Raw genomic sequence first — 20,729 nt, forward strand, 5'->3', positions numbered from 1 at the left:
GCTTTAAAGGCCCCACAATATAACATGGCCAAGAAAAAAAAAAAAAAACAGAACAAGAAACAATGCACATGCACGACCACCGAGGGATGCAGATAACTTTTTAGCGTCCTGCAATAGTAAAGCACGTTTTACACAGGTCACAAGTTTTTAAAGGTCATTTCTGTCTAAGTGTGCATTGAGAGAGCCTGAGGTTTTAGGGAGCAAACACAAAAGCTGCTGCTGCCAAGTGTTTCTGCCCGGTCTCGAACCGGGGACCTTTCGCGTGTGAGGCGAACGTGATAACCACTACACTACAGAAACAAGCTTGCTGGTTTGACTGAAGGAGCACAGTTCCCCTCATATGTTTGCACGATTTCCTCTATACTTTATCAGCAGTTGCTTGGAATGCGAGGGGTAAGTGTGAAAATTGCAGCGGTGTCAGCCAGCATGCATACACTCAGACGTCCTGAAAAATCCCACAGCTGCGGGCAGAGACAGACAAATTTCTGATGCCTAAATGCCAGGAAGGAGAGCCTGTGAAATCATCACACAGGGCGCACTGAGAGCAAGCAGGAAGGAAGCCAAGGCATTGTAATCCATTTTTCACCTGAGGCAAAAAATATGTTTTGCGCAACAATGCTTCGAGTGGAATGAGAAATGTTGAGGGGTTGTGTATTTTGAGCAGGATTTGATTGTTTTCCGCTAAAATGGGCTTGTCCGGGATTTGAACCTGGGACCTCTCGCACCCTAAGCGAGAATCATACCCCTAGACCAACGAGCCTGGGCACAGAAATGCAACGGCTCCGACCCTGCTCGGAGGGTTGGTGACAGAGAGTGGGAGACTACATCCCAAAGCAAGAAACTGCACATGGTGCTCTCTTCTGCAGTACGACTAGAGTCATTTGCATGGTCTTCATCGAACATGACATAAAAAGCCTCTATCCTTTAGACATTTTGGCCCAGATTTACAAGAAAATGACTAAGCGCGACGCTGTGCCAAATTTGCAAGCCCCACGCGCCGTCATTTTCAAAATGCAGGGAAGCGCCGTATTTAGTAGAATACAGCGCACCCCTGTGCTTCCCCCTGCGCCAGCTCTAAATTAGCTGCTGAGCGCCAACGCAGCAGTTCTTGCACCATGGTACAAGGATGACTGCGTTGAGGGGGAAATTGTTTTTGTGCAGGAAGGGACACCTTCCTGCCCAAAAAAAAAATCTTCAATGGTGATTTGCTCTTACTTCTATGTGTGCTGCAGAATGCATCACACATAGAAAGAGCAAAAACAAGGAGAAATGAAAACATTTCTCCTCAGTGCGCCACTCTAACGACACCCCTGGGATGGCGTTGGATTTTGGTGCTGACGCAGATTTACGCCAACTCCTAAATCTGGAGCAGCATCAAAATGCTATGGTGTTGCTGTGGCACACTCCCAACAACACCCATTGCACGCCCCTTCCAGGGAACGCGCTGCGTGCTAAGGGGCCGTATTTACAAGGTGGTGTTAAGCCACAAAAAGTGGCTGAACGCCATCTTGTAAATACCGCGCAGTGCATAGTGCCACGGGGGCGTCACTAAAAGTGATGCTCCGGTGGCGATAGGACCTTGTAAGTCTGGCACTTTATTTGCTCAAGGTGTGTGTTCTTGGTGAGGGCAGGAAAGCTATTTTCGCTCTCGTACCTTCCTTCCTTGGCTGGCTTGAATGCTGTAGGCTCAGGCTTCATTGCAAAGGTCAAACAGTGAGCAACTGACTGCTGTAAGCTGGCGCAACTCCTCTTGGTGAGCTGTGACAGATGCCCCAGGAGCGTAGTACCTCACGATGGTGAGGGATAGACACAGTCTCTTTTATCTCAGCTTGCCTGTCAGGTGAGGCAGGAAATGCAAATACTGTGAAAAAGCCCAGCGTCTCGAACCAGGGACCTTTCGCATGTGAGGTGCGCATGATAACCACTACACTAGACAAACAGACACACTTGCCGGCTTGCTTCATGTGGCTATGCATTGTACTGGAACCACCACACTATGGAAACAGACACACCTGCTTGCTTTATGTGGCTATGCATTGGACTGGGATGCAAGGATGAGGGCCAATGTTCATGACGCTCAAAGCTGAGCCTTCCGGAACACGATCTCTTCCCTTGGAAGAAAGGAACTGGGATCACTTTCATTCCAAGAGGTGATTTCAGAACTGGACCCGAAATTACCATGGAGAAGCACTGTGCATTTAATGTTCCTACGAGCACTGCTGCTCCAGCACAGAAAAGCAGTTGCAAAGAAATCTCGCATACCTTCATGATGCTGAACCGTCTCGACGCCAGTATAAAGCATGTATTGCATTGCAACATGACATCTTACAAGAGTGAAAAGCAGAAATACTCCTGTTTAAAACACAGACTGAACCTATAAAGGTAGGGGTTTGTCTAGGATTTGAACCGAGGTCCTCTCACACCCGAAGCGAGAATCATACCCCTATACCAACTAGACTGCCGCTGCATAATCATTTGAAACATCTTCTGAAGCGTCTTTCCGAAAAGCAGGGCCATTTGGAGGCTCTCTCTCTCTAAGCGTGCCATAGCAATTGATGTTTTCTGTCAAGGATTTTTTGTTTGTCTCTAGCAAGGCAAGAGGTAGTCAAAATGCCCTGTGCCAGTGAGCTGAACTAGGGCACTGATGTGAAAAGCAGACCCTTTCTGGTAGTTGTAACCCGCTGCAAGTCATGGACCCTTGCACCTTAGACTTCCCAACCAGAAGCACTGAAGGGCCTGCTAGCTCTTGAGCCAGAGGAGCATGCCTCTTGAATTCAAGCACACTTGCTCGATCAGCGCTCGATGAGGCTCGATCAGGCGAGATTTATATTAGTGGCTCATAGGCCTGAAACACTCACCTGGGAGACGCAGGGTGGCTGATTTCCCGGAATGGCCCTTGATGGGGAAATCACCTCCTTTCCCCCGCCTCATTTCAGAATTGTGTGCTAGTCGCAAGACAGTGTTCAGGGGTTCATGGGTACTGCCTACTCCCAGCTGCCTCTCTGTCTTCTTCATGTAAATTGCAAGTCACGAGGAGGCACCATTGCCAATATGCTCCGCCCACCTAACCAAGAAACCTAGTTTGAGCTTGTCTGCCTGTGTTGTTGCAGGGGCAGTGTCTTCTTTGCCCAAAAGGTGGCAGGAGAGCCTCACTTCAAACGATAGAATCAACTGCTTAAGTAGAAACCAGCATGGTAGTTACTGTCATAAAGTGCAGCTCTAACAGAAGGTGTGCCTGAGACGTCCCTTCCAGTAATACACAGAATTTTGATTGAGGGCCCAGCCGATGGGTTGGTGGATTTCTCCTCACATGCCACAGCAGCTTCCAAAGATAGTGGTGTGAGGAGCTGGCTCTGCAAGCAGAGCAAGATTTAAGGGAAGAAAATACACCTGTCAGAAGTGGGATTTGAACCCACGCCTCCATGAAGAGACCAGAAGGCTCAGCTTCACTGAAGATCAAGCTCTCTTGAGTCTGGCACCTTAGACCACTCGGCCATCCTGACAGCCAAAACAGTGTGCAGGTCGGACTCTTCAGTCTGCACTTGTTGATTTTGCCGCTTGCAATGTTCCTATCAAAGTCACAGCTTTAAAGGCCCCACAATATAACATGGCCAAGAAAAAAAAAAAAAAACAGAACAAGAAACAAGAAACAATGCACATGCACGACCACCGAGGGATGCAGATAACTTTTTAGCGTCCTGCAATAGTAAAGCACGTTTTACACTGGTCACAAGTTTTTAAAGGTCATTTCTGTCTAAGTGTGCATTGAGAGAGACTGAGGTTTTAGGGAGCAAACACAAAAGCTGCTGCTGCCAAGTGTTTCTGCCCGGTCTCGAACCGGGGACCTTTCGCGTGTGAGGCGAACGTGATAACCACTACACAACAGAAACAAGCTTGCTGGTTTGACTGAAGGAGCACAGTTCCCCTCATATGTTTGCACGATTTCCTCTATACTTTATCAGCAGTTGCTCGGAATGCGAGGGGTAAGTGTGAAAATTGCAGCGGTGTCAGCCAGCATGCATACACTCAGACGTCCTGAAAAATCCCACAGCTGCGGGCAGAGACAGACAAATATCTGATGCCTAAATGCCAGGAAGGAGAGCCTGTGAAATCATCACACAGGGCGCACTGAGAGCAAGCAGGAAGGAAGCCAAGGCATTGTAATCCATTTTTCGCCTGAGGCAAAAAATATGTTTTGCGCAACAATGCTTCGAGTGGAATGAGAAATGTTGAGGGGTTGTGTATTTTGAGCAGGATTTGATTGTTTTCCGCTAAAATGGGCTTGTCCGCGATTTGAACCTGGGACCTCTCGCACCCTAAGCAAGAATCATACCCCTAGACCAACGAGCCTGGGCACAGAAATGCAACGGCTCCGACCCTGCTCGGAGGGTTGGTGACAGAGAGTGGGAGACTACATCCCAAAGCAAGAAACTGCACATGGTGCTCTCTTCTGCAGTACGACTAGAGTCATTTGCATGGTCTTCATCGAACATGACATAAAAAGCCTCTATCCTTTAGACATTTTGGCCCAGATTTACAAGAAAATGACTAAGCGCGACGCTGTGCCAAATTTGCAAGCCCCACGCGCCGTCATTTTCAAAATGCAGGGAAGCGCCGTATTTAGTAGAATACAGCGCACCCCTGTGCTTCCCCCTGCGCCAGCTCTAAATTAGCTGCTGAGCGCCAACGCAGCCGTTCTTGCACCATGGTACAAGGATGACTGCGTTGAGGGGGAAATTGTTTTTGTGCAGGAAGGGACACCTTCCTGCCCAAAAAAAAAATCTTCAATGGTGATTTGCTCTTACTTCTATGTGTGCTGCAGAATGCATCACACATAGAAAGAGCAAAAACAAGGAGAAATGAAAACATTTCTCCTCAGTGCGCCACTCTAACGACACCCCTGGGATGGCGTTGGATTTTGGTGCTGACGCAGATTTACGCCAACTCCTAAATCTGGAGCAGTATCAAAATGCTATGGTGTTGCTGTGGCACTCTCCCAACAACACCCATTGCACGCCCCTTCCAGGGAACGCGCTGCGTGCTAAGGGGCCGTATTTACAAGGTGGTGTTAAGCCACAAAAAGTGGCTGAACGCCATCTTGTAAATACCGCGCAGTGCATAGTGCCACCGGGGCGTCACTAAAAGTGATGCTCCGGTGGCGATAGGGCCTTGTAAGTCTGGCACTTTATTTGCTCAAGGTGTGTGTTCTTGGTGAGGGCAGGAAAGCTATTTTCGCTCTCGTACCTTCCTTCCTTGGCTGGCTTGAATGCTGTAGGCTCAGGCTTCATTGCAAAGGTCAAACAGTGAGCAACTGACTGCCGTAAGCTGGCGCAACTCCTCTTGGTGAGCTGTGACAGATGCCCCAGGAGCGTAGTACCTCACGATGGTGAGGGATAGACACAGTCTCTTTTATCTCAGCTTGCCTGTCAGGTGAGGCAGGAAATGCAAATACTGTGAAAAAGCCCAGCGTCTCGAACCAGGGACCTTTCGCATGTGAGGTGCGCATGATAACCACTACACTAGACAAACAGACACACTTGCCGGCTTGCTTCATGTGGCTATGCATTGTACTGGAACCACCACACTATGGAAACAGACACACCTGCTTGCTTTATGTGGCTATGCATTGGACTGGGATGCAAGGATGAGGGCCAATGTTCATGACGCTCAAAGCTGAGCCTTCCGGAACACGATCTCTTCCCTTGGAAGAAAGGAACTGGGATCACTTTCATTCCAAGAGGTGATTTCAGAACTGGACCCGAAATTACCATGGAGAAGCACTGTGCATTTAATGTTCCTACGAGCACTGCTGCTCCAGCACAGAAAAGCAGTTGCAAAGAAATCTCGCATACCTTCATGATGCTGAACCGTCTCGACGCCAGTATAAAGCATGTATTGCATTGCAACATGACATCTTACAAGAGTGAAAAGCATAAATACTCCTGTTTAAAACACAGACTGAACCTATAAAGGTAGGGGTTTGTCTGGGATTTGAACCGAGGTCCTCTCACACCCGAAGCGAGAATCATACCCCTATACCAACTAGACTGCCGCTGCATAGTCATTTGAAACATCTTCTGAAGCGTCTTTCCGAAAAGCAGGGCCATTTGGAGGCTCTCTCTCTCTAAGCGTGCCATAGCAATTGATGTTTTCTGTCAAGGATTTTTTGTTTGTCTCTAGCAAGGCAAGAGGTAGTCAAAATGCCCTGTGCCAGTGAGCTGAACTAGGGCACTGATGTGAAAAGCAGACCCTTTCTGGTAGTTGTAACCCGCTGCAAGTCATGGACCCTTGCACCTTAGACTTCCCAACCAGAAGCACTGAAGGGCCTGCTAGCTCTTGAGCCAGAGGAGCATGCCTCTTGGATTCAAGCACACTTGCTCGATCAGCGCTCGATTAGGCTCGATCAGGCGAGATTTATATTAGTGGCTCATAGGCCTGAAACACTCACCTGGGAGACGCAGGGTGGCTGATTTCCCGGAATGGCCCTTGATGGGGAAATCACCTCCTTTCCCCCGCCTCATTTCAGAATTGTGTGCTAGTCGCAAGACAGTGTTCAGGGGTTCATGGGTACTGCCTATTCCCAGCTGCCTCTCTGTCTTCTTCATGTAAATTGCAAGTCACGAGGAGGCACCATTGCCAATATGCTCCGCCCACCTAACCAAGAAACCTAGTTTGAGCTTGTCTGCCTGTGTTGTTGCAGGGGCAGTGTCTTCTTTGCCCAAAAGGTGGCAGGAGAGCCTCACTTCAAACAATAGAATCAACTGCTTAAGTAGAAACCAGCATGGTAGTTACTGTCATAAAGTGCAGCTCTAACAGAAGGTGTGCCTGAGACGCCCCTTCCAGTAATACACAGAATTTTGATTGAGGGCCCAGCCGATGGGTTGGTGGATTTCTCCTCACATGCCACAGCAGCTTCCAAAGATAGTGGTGTGAGGAGCTGGCTCTGCAAGCAGAGCAAGATTTAAGGGAAGAAAATACACCTGTCAGAAGTGGGATTTGAACCCACGCCTCCATGAAGAGACCAGAAGGCTCAGCTTCACTGAAGATCAAGCTCTCTTGAGTCTGGCACCTTAGACCACTTGGCCATCCTGACAGCCAAAACAGTGTGCAGGTCGGACTCTTCAGTCTGCACTTGTTGATTTTGCCGCTTGCAATGTTCCTATCAAAGTCACAGCTTTAAAGGCCCCACAATATAACATGGCCAAGAAAAAAAAAAAAAAACAGAACAAGAAACAATGCACATGCACGACCACCGAGGGATGCAGATAACTTTTTAGCGTCCTGCAATAGTAAAGCACGTTTTACACAGGTCACAAGTTTTTAAAGGTCATTTCTGTCTAAGTGTGCATTGAGAGAGCCTGAGGTTTTAGGGAGCAAACACAAAAGCTGCTGCTGTCAAGTGTTTCTGCCCGGTCTCAAACCGGGGACCTTTCGCGTGTGAGGCGAACGTGATAACCACTACACTACAGAAACAAGCTTGCTGGTTTGACTGAAGGAGCACAGTTCCCCTCATATGTTTGCACGATTTCCTCTATACTTTATCAGCAGTTGCTTGGAATGCGAGGGGTAAGTGTGAAAATTGCAGCGGTGTCAGCCAGCATGCATACACTCAGACGTCCTGAAAAATCCCACAGCTGCGGGCAGAGACAGACAAATATCTGATGCCTAAATGCCAGGAAGGAGAGCCTGTGAAATCATCACACAGGGTGCACTGAGAGCAAGCAGGAAGGAATCCAAGGCATTGTAATCCATTTTTCGCCTGAGGCAAAAAATATGTTTTGCGCAACAATGCTTCGAGTGGAATGAGAAATGTTGAGGGGTTGTGTATTTTGAGCAGGATTTGATTGTTTTCCGCTAAAATGGGCTTGTCCGGGATTTGAACCTGGGACCTCTCGCACCCTAAGCGAGAATCATACCCCTAGACCAACGAGCCTGGGCACAGAAATGCAACGGCTCCGACCCTGCTCGGAGGGTTGGTGACAGAGAGTGGGAGACTACATCCCAAAGCAAGAAACTGCACATGGTGCTCTCTTCTGCAGTACGACTAGAGTCATTTGCATGGTCTTCATCGAACATGACATAAAAAGCCTCTATCCTTTAGACATTTTGGCCCAGATTTACAAGAAAATGACTAAGCGCGACGCTGTGCCAAATTTGCAAGCCCCACGCGCCGTCATTTTCAAAATGCAGGGAAGCGCCGTATTTAGTAGAATACAGCGCACCCCTGTGCTTCCCCCTGCGCCAGCTCTAAATTAGCTGCTGAGCGCCAACGCAGCAGTTCTTGCACCATGGTACAAGGATGACTGCGTTGAGGGGGAAATTGTTTTTGTGCAGGAAGGGACACCTTCCTGCCCAAAAAAAAAATCTTCAATGGTGATTTGCTCTTACTTCTATGTGTGCTGCAGAATGCATCACACATAGAAAGAGCAAAAACAAGGAGAAATGAAAACATTTCTCCTCAGTGCGCCACTCTAACGACACCCCTGGGATGGCGTTGGATTTTGGTGCTGACGCAGATTTACGCCAACTCCTAAATCTGGAGCAGCATCAAAATGCTATGGTGTTGCTGTGGCACACTCCCAACAACACCCATTGCACGCCCCTTCCAGGGAACGCGCTGCGTGCTAAGGGGCCGTATTTACAAGGTGGTGTTAAGCCACAAAAAGTGGCTGAACGCCATCTTGTAAATACCGCGCAGTGCATAGTGCCACGGGGGCGTCACTAAAAGTGATGCTCCGGTGGCGATAGGACCTTGTAAGTCTGGCACTTTATTTGCTCAAGGTGTGTGTTCTTGGTGAGGGCAGGAAAGCTATTTTCGCTCTCGTACCTTCCTTCCTTGGCTGGCTTGAATGCTGTAGGCTCAGGCTTCATTGCAAAGGTCAAACAGTGAGCAACTGACTGCCGTAAGCTGGCGCAACTCCTCTTGGTGAGCTGTGACAGATGCCCCAGGAGCGTAGTACCTCACGATGGTGAGGGATAGACACAGTCTCTTTTATCTCAGCTTGCCTGTCAGGTGAGGCAGGAAATGCAAATACTGTGAAAAAGCCCAGCGTCTCGAACCAGGGACCTTTCGCATGTGAGGTGCGCATGATAACCACTACACTAGATAAACAGACACACTTGCCGGCTTGCTTCATGTGGCTATGCATTGTACTGGAACCACCACACTATGGAAACAGACACACCTGCTTGCTTTATGTGGCTATGCATTGGACTGGGATGCAAGGATGAGGGCCAATGTTCATGACGCTCAAAGCTGAGCCTTCCGGAACACGATCTCTTCCCTTGGAAGAAAGGAACTGGGATCACTTTCATTCCAAGAGGTGATTTCAGAACTGGACCCGAAATTACCATGGAGAAGCACTGTGCATTTAATGTTCCTACGAGCACTGCTGCTCCAGCACAGAAAAGCAGTTGCAAAGAAATCTCGCATACCTTCATGATGCTGAACCGTCTCGACGCCAGTATAAAGCATGTATTGCATTGCAACATGACATCTTACAAGAGTGAAAAGCAGAAATACTCCTGTTTAAAACACAGACTGAACCTATAAAGGTAGGGGTTTGTCTGGGATTTGAACCGAGGTCCTCTCACACCCGAAGCGAGAATCATACCCCTATACCAACTAGACTCCCGCTGCATAATCATTTGAAACATCTTCTGAAGCGTCTTTCCGAAAAGCAGGGCCATTTGGAGGCTCTCTCTCTCTAAGCGTGCCATAGCAATTGATGTTTTCTGTCAAGGATTTTTTGTTTGTCTCTAGCAAGGCAAGAGGTAGTCAAAATGCCCTGTGCCAGTGAGCTGAACTAGGGCACTGATGTGAAAAGCAGACCCTTTCTGGTAGTTGTAACCCGCTGCAAGTCATGGACCCTTGCACCTTAGACTTCCCAACCAGAAGCACTGAAGGGCCTGCTAGCTCTTGAGCCAGAGGAGCATGCCTCTTGGATTCAAGCACACTTGCTCGATCAGCGCTCGATGAGGCTCGATCAGGCGAGATTTATATTAGTGGCTCATAGGCCTGAAACACTCACCTGGGAGACGCAGGGTGGCTGATTTCCCGGAATGGCCCTTGATGGGGAAATCACCTCCTTTCCCCCGCCTCATTTCAGAATTGTGTGCTAGTCGCAAGACAGTGTTCAGGGGTTCATGGGTACTGCCTACTCCCAGCTGCCTCTCTGTCTTCTTCATGTAAATTGCAAGTCACGAGGAGGCACCATTGCCAATATGCTCCGCCCACCTAACCAAGAAACCTAGTTTGAGCTTGTCTGCCTGTGTTGTTGCAGGGGCAGTGTCTTCTTTGCCCAAAAGGTGGCAGGAGAGCCTCACTTCAAACGATAGAATCAACTGCTTAAGTAGAAACCAGCATGGTAGTTACTGTCATAAAGTGCAGCTCTAACAGAAGGTGTGCCTGAGACGTCCCTTCCAGTAATACACAGAATTTTGATTGAGGGCCCAGCCGATGGGTTGGTGGATTTCTCCTCACATGCCACAGCAGCTTCCAAAGATAGTGGTGTGAGGAGCTGGCTCTGCAAGCAGAGCAAGATTTAAGGGATGAAAATACACCTGTCAAAAGAGGGATTTGAACCCACGCCTCCATGAAGAGACCAGAAGGCTCAGCTTCACTGAAGATCAAGCTCTCTTGAGTCTGGCGCCTTAGACCACTCGGCCATCCTGACAGCCAAAACAGTGTGCAGGTCGGACTCTTCAGTCTGCACTTGTTGATTTTGCCGCTTGCAATGTTCCTATCAAAGTCACAGCTTTAAAGGCCCCACAATATAACATGGCCAAGAAAAAAAAAAAAAAACAGAACAAGAAACAAGAAACAATGCACATGCACGACCACCGAGGGATGCAGATAACTTTTTAGCGTCCTGCAATAGTAAAGCACGTTTTACACAGGTCACAAGTTTTTAAAGGTCATTTCTGTCTAAGTGTGCATTGAGAGAGACTGAGGTTTTAGGGAGCAAACACAAAAGCTGCTGCTGCCAAGTGTTTCTGCCCTGTCTCGAACCAGGGACCTTTCGCGTGTGAGGCGAACGTGATAACCACTACACAACAGAAACAAGCTTGCTGGTTTGACTGAAGGAGCACAGTTCCCCTCATATGTTTGCACGATTTCCTCTATACTTTATCAGCAGTTGCTCGGAATGCGAGGGGTAAGTGTGAAAATTGCAGCGGTGTCAGCCAGCATGCATACACTCAGACGTCCTGAAAAATCCCACAGCTGCGGGCAGAGACAGACAAATATCTGATGCCTAAATGCCAGGAAGGAGAGCCTGTGAAATCATCACACAGGGCGCACTGAGAGCAAGCAGGAAGGAAGCCAAGGCATTGTAATCCATTTTTCGCCTGAGGCAAAAAATATGTTTTGCGCAACAATGCTTCGAGTGGAATGAGAAATGTTGAGGGGTTGTGTATTTTGAGCAGGATTTGATTGTTTTCCGCTAAAATGGGCTTGTCCGGGATTTGAACCTGGGACCTCTCGCACCCTAAGCGAGAATCATACCCCTATACCAACGAGCCTGGGCACAGAAATGCAACGGCTCCGACCCTGCTCGGAGGGTTGGTGACAGAGAGTGGGAGACTACATCCCAAAGCAAGAAACTGCACATGGTGCTCTCTTCTGCAGTACGACTAGAGTCATTTGCATGGTCTTCATCGAACATGACATAAAAAGCCTCTATCCTTTAGACATTTTGGCCCAGATTTACAAGAAAATGACTAAGCGCGACGCTGTGCCAAATTTGCAAGCCCCACGCGCCGTCATTTTCAAAATGCAGGGAAGCGCCGTATTTAGTAGAATACAGCGCACCCCTGTGCTTCCCCCTGCGCCAGCTCTAAATTAGCTGCTGAGCGCCAACGCAGCCGTTCTTGCACCATGGTACAAGGATGACTGCGTTGAGGGGGAAATTGTTTTTGTGCAGGAAGGGACACCTTCCTGCCCAAAAAAAAAATCTTCAATGGTGATTTGCTCTTACTTCTATGTGTGCTGCAGAATGCATCACACATAGAAAGAGCAAAAACAAGGAGAAATGAAAACATTTCTCCTCAGTGCGCCACTCTAACGACACCCCTGGGATGGCGTTGGATTTTGGTGCTGACGCAGATTTACGCCAACTCCTAAATCTGGAGCAGTATCAAAATGCTATGGTGTTGCTGTGGCACTCTCCCAACAACACCCATTGCACGCCCCTTCCAGGGAACGCGCTGCGTGCTAAGGGGCCGTATTTATAAGGTGGTGTTAAGCCACAAAAAGTGGCTGAACGCCATCTTGTAAATACCGCGCAGTGCATAGTGCCACCGGGGCGTCACTAAAAGTGATGCTCCGGTGGCGATAGGGCCTTGTAAGTCTGGCACTTTATTTGCTCAAGGTGTGTGTTCTTGGTGAGGGCAGGAAAGCTATTTTCGCTCTCGTACCTTCCTTCCTTGGCTGGCTTGAATGCAGTAGGCTCAGGCTTCATTGCAAAGGTCAAACAGTGAGCAACTGACTGCCGTAAGCTGGCGCAACTCCTCTTGGTGAGCTGTGACAGATGCCCCAGGAGCGTAGTACCTCACGATGGTGAGGGATAGACACAGTCTCTTTTATCTCAGCTTGCCTGTCAGGTGAGGCAGGAAATGCAAATACTGTGAAAAAGCCCAGCGCCTCGAACCAGGGACCTTTCGCATGTGAGGTGCGCATGATAACCACTACACTAGACAAACAGACACACTTGCCGGCTTGCTTCATGTGGCTATGCATTGTACTGGAACCACCACACTATGGAAACAGACACACCTGCTTGCTTTATGTGGCTATGCATTGGACTGGGATGCAAGGATGAGGGCCAATGTTCATGACGCTCAAAGCTGAGCCTTCCGGAACACGATCTCTTCCCTTGGAAGAAAGGAACTGGGATCACTTTCATTCCAAGAGGTGATTTCAGAACTGGACCCGAAATTACCATGGAGAAGCACTGTGCATTTAATGTTCCTACGAGCACTGCTGCTCCAGCACAGAAAAGCAGTTGCAAAGAAATCTCGCATACCTTCATGATGCTGAACCGTCTCGACGCCAGTATAAAGCATGTATTGCATTGCAACATGACATCTTACAAGAGTGAAAAGCATAAATACTCCTGTTTAAAACACAGACTGAACCTATAAAGGTAGGGGTTTGTCTGGGATTTGAACCGAGGTCCTCTCACACTCGAAGCGAGAATCATACCCCTATACCAACTAGACTGCCGCTGCATAGTCATTTGAAACATCTTCTGAAGCGTCTTTCCGAAAAGCAGGGCCATTTGGAGGCTCTCTCTCTTTAAGCGTGCCATAGCAATTGATGTTTTCTGTCAAGGATTTTTTGTTTGTCTCTAGCAAGGCAAGAGGTAGTCAAAATGCCCTGTGCCAGTGAGCTGAACTAGGGCACTGATGTGAAAAGCAGACCCTTTCTGGTAGTTGTAACCCGCTGCAAGTCATGGACCCTTGCACCTTAGACTTCCCAACCAGAAGCACTGAAGGGCCTGCTAGCTCTTGAGCCAGAGGAGCATGCCTCTTGGATTCAAGCACACTTGCTCGATCAGCGCTCGATCAGGCTCGATCAGGCGAGATTTATATTAGTGGCTCATAGGCCTGAAACACTCACCTGGGAGACGCAGGGTGGCTGATTTCCCGGAATGGCCCTTGATGGGGAAATCACCTCCTTTCCCCCGCCTCATTTCAGAATTGTGTGCTAGTCGCAAGACAGTGTTCAGGGGTTCATGGGTACTGCCTACTCCCAGCTGCCTCTCTGTCTTCTTCATGTAAATTGCAAGTCACGAGGAGGCACCATTGCCAATATGCTCCGCCCACCTAACCAAGAAACCTAGTTTGAGCTTGTCTGCCTGTGTTGTTGCAGGGGCAGTGTCTTCTTTGCCCAAAAGGTGGCAGGAGAGCCTCACTTCAAACAATAGAATCAACTGCTTAAGTAGAAACCAGCATGGTAGTTACTGTCATAAAGTGCAGCTCTAACAGAAGGTGTGCCTGAGACGCCCCTTCCAGTAATACACAGAATTTTGATTGAGGGCCCAGCCGATGGGTTGGTGGATTTCTCCTCACATGCCACAGCAGCTTCCAAAGATAGTGGTGTGAGGAGCTGGCTCTGCAAGCAGAGCAAGATTTAAGGGAAGAAAATACACCTGTCAGAAGTGGGATTTGAACCCACGCCTCCATGAAGAGACCAGAAGGCTCAGCTTCACTGAAGATCAAGCTCTCTTGAGTCTGGCACCTTAGACCACTCGGCCATCCTGACAGCCAAAACAGTGTGCAGGTCGGACTCTTCAGTCTGCACTTGTTGATTTTGCCGCTTGCAATGTTCCTATCAAAGTCACAGCTTTAAAGGCCCCACAATATAACATGGCCAAGAAAAAAAAAAAAAAACAGAACAAGAAACAATGCACATGCACGACCACCGAGGGATGCAGATAACTTTTTAGCGTCCTGCAATACTAAAGCACGTTTTACACAGGTCACAAGTTTTTAAAGGTCATTTCTGTCTAAGTGTGCATTGAGAGAGCCTGAGGTTTTAGGGAGCAAACACAAAAGCTGCTGCTGCCAAGTGTTTCTGCCCGGTCTCGAACCGGGGACCTTTCGCGTGTGAGGCGAACGTGATAACCACTACACTACAGAAACAAGCTTGCTGGTTTGACTGAAGGAGCACAGTTCCCCTCATATGTTTGCACGATTTCCTCTATACTTTATCAGCAGTTGCTTGGAATGCGAGGGGTAAGTGTGAAAATTGCAGCGGTGTCAGCCAGCATGCATACACTCAGACGTCCTGAAAAATCCCACAGCTGCGGGCAGAGACAGACAAATATCTGATGCCTAAATGCCAGGAAGGAGAGCCTGTGAAATCATCACACAGGGCGCACTGAGAGCAAGCAGGAAGGAATCCAAGGCATTGTAATCCATTTTTCGCCTGAGGCAAAAAATATGTTTTGCGCAACAATGCTTCGAGTGGAATGAGAAATGTTGAGGGGTTGTGTATTTTGAGCAGGATTTGATTGTTTTCCGCTAAAATGGGCTTGTCCGGGATTTGAACCTGGGACCTCTCGCACCCTAAGCGAGAATCATACCCCTAGACCAACGAGCCTGGGCACAGAAATGCAACGGCTCCGACCCTGCTCGGAGGGTTGGTGACAGAGAGTGGGAGACTACATCCCAAAGCAAGAAACTGCACATGGTGCTCTCTTCTGCAGTACGACTAGAGTCATTTGCATGGTCTTCATCGAACATGACATAAAAAGCCTCTATCCTTTAGACATTTTGGCCCAGATTTACAAGAAAATGACTAAGCGCGACGCTGTGCCAAATTTGCAAGCCCCACGCGCCGTCATTTTCAAAATGCAGGGAAGCGCCGTATTTAGTAGAATACAGCGCACCCCTGTGCTTCCCCCTGCGCCAGCTCTAAATTAGCTGCTGAGCGCCAACGCAGCAGTTCTTGCACCATTGTACAAGGATGACTGCGTTGAGGGGGAAATTGTTTTTGTGCAGGAAGGGACACCTTCCTGCCCAAAAAAAAAATCTTCAATGGTGATTTGCTCTTACTTCTATGTGTGCTGCAGAATGCATCACACATAGAAAGAGCAAAAACAAGGAGAAATGAAAACATTTCTCCTCAGTGCGCCACTCTAACGACACCCCTGGGATGGCGTTGGATTTTGGTGCTGACGCAGATTTACGCCAACTCCTAAATCTGGAGCAGCATCAAAATGCTATGGTGTTGCTGTGGCACACTCCCAACAACACCCATTGCACGCCCCTTCCAGGGAACGCGCTGCGTGCTAAGGGGCCGTATTTACAAGGTGGTGTTAAGCCACAAAAAGTGGCTGAACGCCATCTTGTAAATACCGCGCAGTGCATAGTGCCACGGGGGCGTCACTAAAAGTGATGCTCCGCTGGCGATAGGACCTTGTAAGTCTGGCACTTTATTTGCTCAAGGTGTGTGTTCTTGGTGAGGGCAGGAAAGCTATTTTCGCTCTCGTACCTTCCTTCCTTGGCTGGCTTGAATGCTGTAGGCTCAGGCTTCATTGCAAAGGTCAAACAGTGAGCAACTGACTGCCGTAAGCTGGCGCAACTCCTCTTGGTGAGCTGTGACAGATGCCCCAGGAGCGTAGTACCTCACGATGGTGAGGGATAGACACAGTCTCTTTTATCTCAGCTTGCCTGTCAGGTGAGGCAGGAAATGCAAATACTGTGAAAAAGCCCAGCGTCTCGAACCAGGGACCTTTCGCATGTGAGGTGCGCATGATAACCACTACACTAGACAAACAGACACACTTGCCGGCTTGCTTCATGTGGCTATGCATTGTACTGGAACCACCACACTATGGAAACAGACACACCTGCTTGCTTTATGTGGCTATGCATTGGACTGGGATGCAAGGATGAGGGCCAATGTTCATGACGCTCAAAGCTGAGCCTTCCGGAACACGATCTCTTCCCTTGGAAGAAAGGAACTGGGATCACTTTCATTCCAAGAGGTGATTTCAGAACTGGACCCGAAATTACCATGGAGAAGCACTGTGCATTTAATGTTCCTACGAGCACTGCTGCTCCAGCACAGAAAAGCAGTTGCAAAGAAATCTCGCATACCTTCATGATGCTGAACCGTCTCGACGCCAGTATAAAGCATGTATTGCATTGCAACATGACATCTTACAAGAGTGAAAAGCAGAAATACTCCTGTTTAAAACACAGACTGAACCTATAAAGGTAGGGGTTTGTCTGGGATTTGAACCGAGGTCCTCTCACACCCGAAGCGAGAATCATACCCCTATACCAACTAGACTGCCGCTGCATAATCATTTGAAACATCTTCTGAAGCGTCTTTCCGAAAAGCAGGGCCATTTGGAGGCTCTCTCTCTCTAAGCGTGCCATAGCAATTGATGTTTTCTGTCAAGGATTTTTTGTTTGTCTCTAGCAAGGCAAGAGGTAGTCAAAATGCCCTGTGCCAGTGAGCAGAACTAGGGCACTGATGTGAAAAGCAGACCCTTTCTGGTAGTTGTAACCCGCTGCAAGTCATGGACCCTTGCACCTTAGACTTCCCAACCAGAAGCACTGAAGGGCCTGCTAGCTCTTGAGCCAGAGGAGCATGCCTCTTGGATTCAAGCACACTTGCTCGATCAGCGCTCGATGAAGCTCGATCAGGCGAGATTTATATTAGTGGCTCATAGGCCTGAAACACTCACCTGGGAGACGCAGGGTGGCTGATTTCCCGGAATGGCCCTTGATGGGGAAATCACCTCCTTTCCCCCGCCTCATTTCAGAATTGTGTGCTAGTCGCAAGACAGTGTTCAGGGGTTCATGGGTACTGCCTACTCCCAGCTGCCTCTCTGTCTTCTTCATGTAAATTGCAAGTCACGAGGAGGCACCATTGCCAATATGCTCCGCCCACCTAACCAAGAAACCTAGTTTGAGCTTGTCTGCCTGTGTTGTTGCAGGGGCAGTGTCTTCTTTGCCCAAAAGGTGGCAGGAGAGCCTCACTTCAAACGATAGAATCAACTGCTTAAGTAGAAACCAGCATGGTAGTTACTGTCATAAAGTGCAGCTCTAACAGAAGGTGTGCCTGAGACGTCCCTTCCAGTAATACACAGAATTTTGATTGAGGGCCCAGCCGATGGGTTGGTGGATTTCTCCTCACATGCCACAGCAGCTTCCAAAGATAGTGGTGTGAGGAGCTGGCTCTGCAAGCAGAGCAAGATTTAAGGGAAGAAAATACACCTGTCAAAAGTGGGATTTGAACCCACGCCTCCATGAAGAGACCAGAAGGCTCAGCTTCACTGAAGATCAAGCTCTCCTGAGTCTGGCGCCTTAGACCACTCGGCCATCCTGACAGCCAAAACAGTGTGCAGGTCGGACTCTTCAGTCTGCACTTGTTGATTTTGCCGCTTGCAATGTTCCTATCAAAGTCACAGCTTTAAAGGCCCCACAATATAACATGGCCAAGAAAAAAAAAAAAAAACAGAACAAGAAACAAGAAACAATGCACATGCACGACCACCGAGGGATGCAGATAACTTTTTAGCGTCCTGCAATAGTAAAGCACGTTTTACACAGGTCACAAGTTTTTAAAGGTCATTTCTGTCTAAGTGTGCATTGAGAGAGACTGAGGTTTTAGGGAGCAAACACAAAAGCTGCTGCTGCCAAGTGTTTCTGCCCGGTCTCGAACCAGGGACCTTTCGCGTGTGAGGTGAACGTGATAACCACTACACAACAGAAACAAGCTTGCTGGTTTGACTGAAGGAGCACAGTTCCCCTCATATGTTTGCACGATTTCCTCTATACTTTATCAGCAGTTGCTCGGAATGCGAGGGGTAAGTGTGAAAATTGCAGCGGTGTCAGCCAGCATGCATACACTCAGACGTCCTGAAAAATCCCACAGCTGCGGGCAGAGACAGACAAATATCTGATGCCTAAATGCCAGGAAGGAGAGCCTGTGAAATCATCACACAGGGCGCACTGAGAGCAAGCAGGAAGGAATCCAAGGCATTGTAATCCATTTTTCGCCTGAGGCAAAAAATATGTTTTGCGCAACAATGCTTCGAGTAGAATGAGAAATGTTGAGGGGTTGTGTATTTTGAGCAGGATTTGATTGTTTTCCGCTAAAATGGGCTTGTCCGGGATTTGAACCTGGGACCTCTCGCACCCTAAGCGAGAATCATACCCCTAGACCAACAAGCCTGGGCACAGAAATGCAACGGCTCCGACCCTGCTCGGAGGGTTGGTGACAGAGAGTGGGAGACTACATCCCAAAGCAAGAAACTGCACATGGTGCTCTCTTCTGCAGTACGACTAGAGTCATTTGCATGGTCTTCATCGAACATGACATAAAAAGCCTCTATCCTTTAGACATTTTGGCCCAGATTTACAAGAAAATGACTAAGCGCGACGCTGTGCCAAATTTGCAAGCCCCACGCGCCGTCATTTTCAAAATGCAGGGAAGCGCCGTATTTAGTAGAATACAGCGCACCCCTGTGCTTCCCCCTGCGCCAGCTCTAAATTAGCTGCTGAGCGCCAACGCAGCCGTTCTTGCACCATGGTACAAGGATGACTGCGTTGAGGGGGAAATTGTTTTTGTGCAGGAAGGGACACCTTCCTGCCCAAAAAAAAAATCTTCAATGGTGATTTGCTCTTACTTCTATGTGTGCTGCAGAATGCATCACACATAGAAAGAGCAAAAACAAGGAGAAATGAAAACATTTCTCCTCAGTGCGCCACTCTAACGACACCCCTGGGATGGCGTTGGATTTTGGTGCTGACGCAGATTTACGCCAACTCCTAAATCTGGAGCAGTATCAAAATGCTATGGTGTTGCTGTGGCACTCTCCCAACAACACCCATTGCACGCCCCTTCCAGGGAACGCGCTGCGTGCTAAGGGGCCGTATTTACAAGGTGGTGTTAAGCCACAAAAAGTGGCTGAACGCCATCTTGTAAATACCGCGCAGTGCATAGTGCCACCGGGGCGTCACTAAAAGTGATGCTCCGGTGGCGATAGGGCCTTGTAAGTCTGGCACTTTATTTGCTCAAGGTGTGTGTTCTTGGAGAGGGCAGGAAAGCTATTTTCGCTCTCGTACCTTCCTTCCTTGGCTGGCTTGAATGCTGTAGGCTCAGGCTTCATTGCAAAGGTCAAACAGTGAGCAACTGACTGCCGTAAGCTGGCGCAACTCCTCTTGGTGAGCTGTGACAGATGCCCCAGGAGCGTAGTACCTCACGATGGTGAGGGATAGACACAGTCTCTTTTATCTCAGCTTGCCTGTCAGGTGAGGCAGGAAATGCAAATACTGTGAAAAAGCCCAGCGTCTCGAACCAGGGACCTTTCGCATGTGAGGTGCGCATGATAACCACTACACTAGACAAACAGACACACTTGCCGGCTTGCTTCATGTGGCTATGCATTGTACTGGAACCACCACACTATGGAAACAGACACACCTGCTTGCTTTATGTGGCTATGCATTGGACTGGGATGCAAGGATGAGGGCCAATGTTCATGACGCTCAAAGCTGAGCCTTCCGGAACACGATCTCTTCCCTTGGAAGAAAGGAACTGGGATCACTTTCATTCCAAGAGGTGATTTCAGAACTGGACCCGAAATTACCATGGAGAAGCACTGTGCATTTAATGTTCCTACGAGCACTGCTGCTCCAGCACAGAAAAGCAGTTGCAAAGAAATCTCGCATACCTTCATGATGCTGAACCGTCTCGACGCCAGTATAAAGCATGTATTGCATTGCAACATGACATCTTACAAGAGTGAAAAGCATAAATACTCCTGTTTAAAACACAGACTGAACCTATAAAGGTAGGGGTTTGTCTGGGATTTGAACCGAGGTCCTCTCACACCCGAAGCGAGAATCATACCCCTATACCAACTAGACTGCCGCTGCATAGTCATTTGAAACATCTTCTGAAGCGTCTTTCCGAAAAGCAGGGCCATTTGGAGGCTCTCTCTCTCTAAGCGTGCCATAGCAATTGATGTTTTCTGTCAAGGATTTTTTGTTTGTCTCTAGCAAGGCAAGAGGTAGTCAAAATGCCCTGTGCCAGTGAGCTGAACTAGGGCACTGATGTGAAAAGCAGACCCTTTCTGGTAGTTGTAACCCGCTGCAAGTCATGGACCCTTGCACCTTAGACTTCCCAACCAGAAGCACTGAAGGGCCTGCTAGCTCTTGAGCCAGAGGAGCATGCCTCTTGGATTCAAGCACACTTGCTCGAT

General features: G+C 48.5%; 5 non-coding genes across 5 annotated transcripts; all 5 read right to left on the reverse strand.

The window, feature by feature from the left end:
- Positions 1 to 227: 227 nt before the first annotated feature.
- On the reverse strand, positions 228 to 300 carry TRNAV-CAC (transfer RNA valine (anticodon CAC)). The gene has a single exon. It is a non-coding gene; the product is annotated as a tRNA-Val (tRNA).
- Positions 301 to 3,817: 3,517 nt separating this feature from the next.
- TRNAV-CAC (transfer RNA valine (anticodon CAC)) lies at positions 3,818 to 3,890 on the reverse strand. Its single transcript has one exon. It is a non-coding gene; the product is annotated as a tRNA-Val (tRNA).
- A 3,510-nt stretch (positions 3,891 to 7,400) lies between these two features.
- TRNAV-CAC (transfer RNA valine (anticodon CAC)) lies at positions 7,401 to 7,473 on the reverse strand. The gene has a single exon. It is a non-coding gene; the product is annotated as a tRNA-Val (tRNA).
- Positions 7,474 to 14,573: 7,100 nt separating this feature from the next.
- TRNAV-CAC (transfer RNA valine (anticodon CAC)) lies at positions 14,574 to 14,646 on the reverse strand. The gene has a single exon. It is a non-coding gene; the product is annotated as a tRNA-Val (tRNA).
- Positions 14,647 to 17,737: 3,091 nt separating this feature from the next.
- On the reverse strand, positions 17,738 to 17,849 carry TRNAL-CAG (transfer RNA leucine (anticodon CAG)). Its single transcript has 2 exons — positions 17,812 to 17,849; positions 17,738 to 17,783 (listed from the first exon to the last, which is right to left on the reverse strand). It is a non-coding gene; the product is annotated as a tRNA-Leu (tRNA).
- Between the last annotated feature and the right edge of the window lie 2,880 nt (positions 17,850 to 20,729).

This window comes from Pleurodeles waltl, chromosome 10, assembly GCF_031143425.1.
Source record: "Pleurodeles waltl isolate 20211129_DDA chromosome 10, aPleWal1.hap1.20221129, whole genome shotgun sequence".
Classification (NCBI taxonomy): domain Eukaryota; kingdom Metazoa; phylum Chordata; class Amphibia; order Caudata; family Salamandridae; genus Pleurodeles; species Pleurodeles waltl.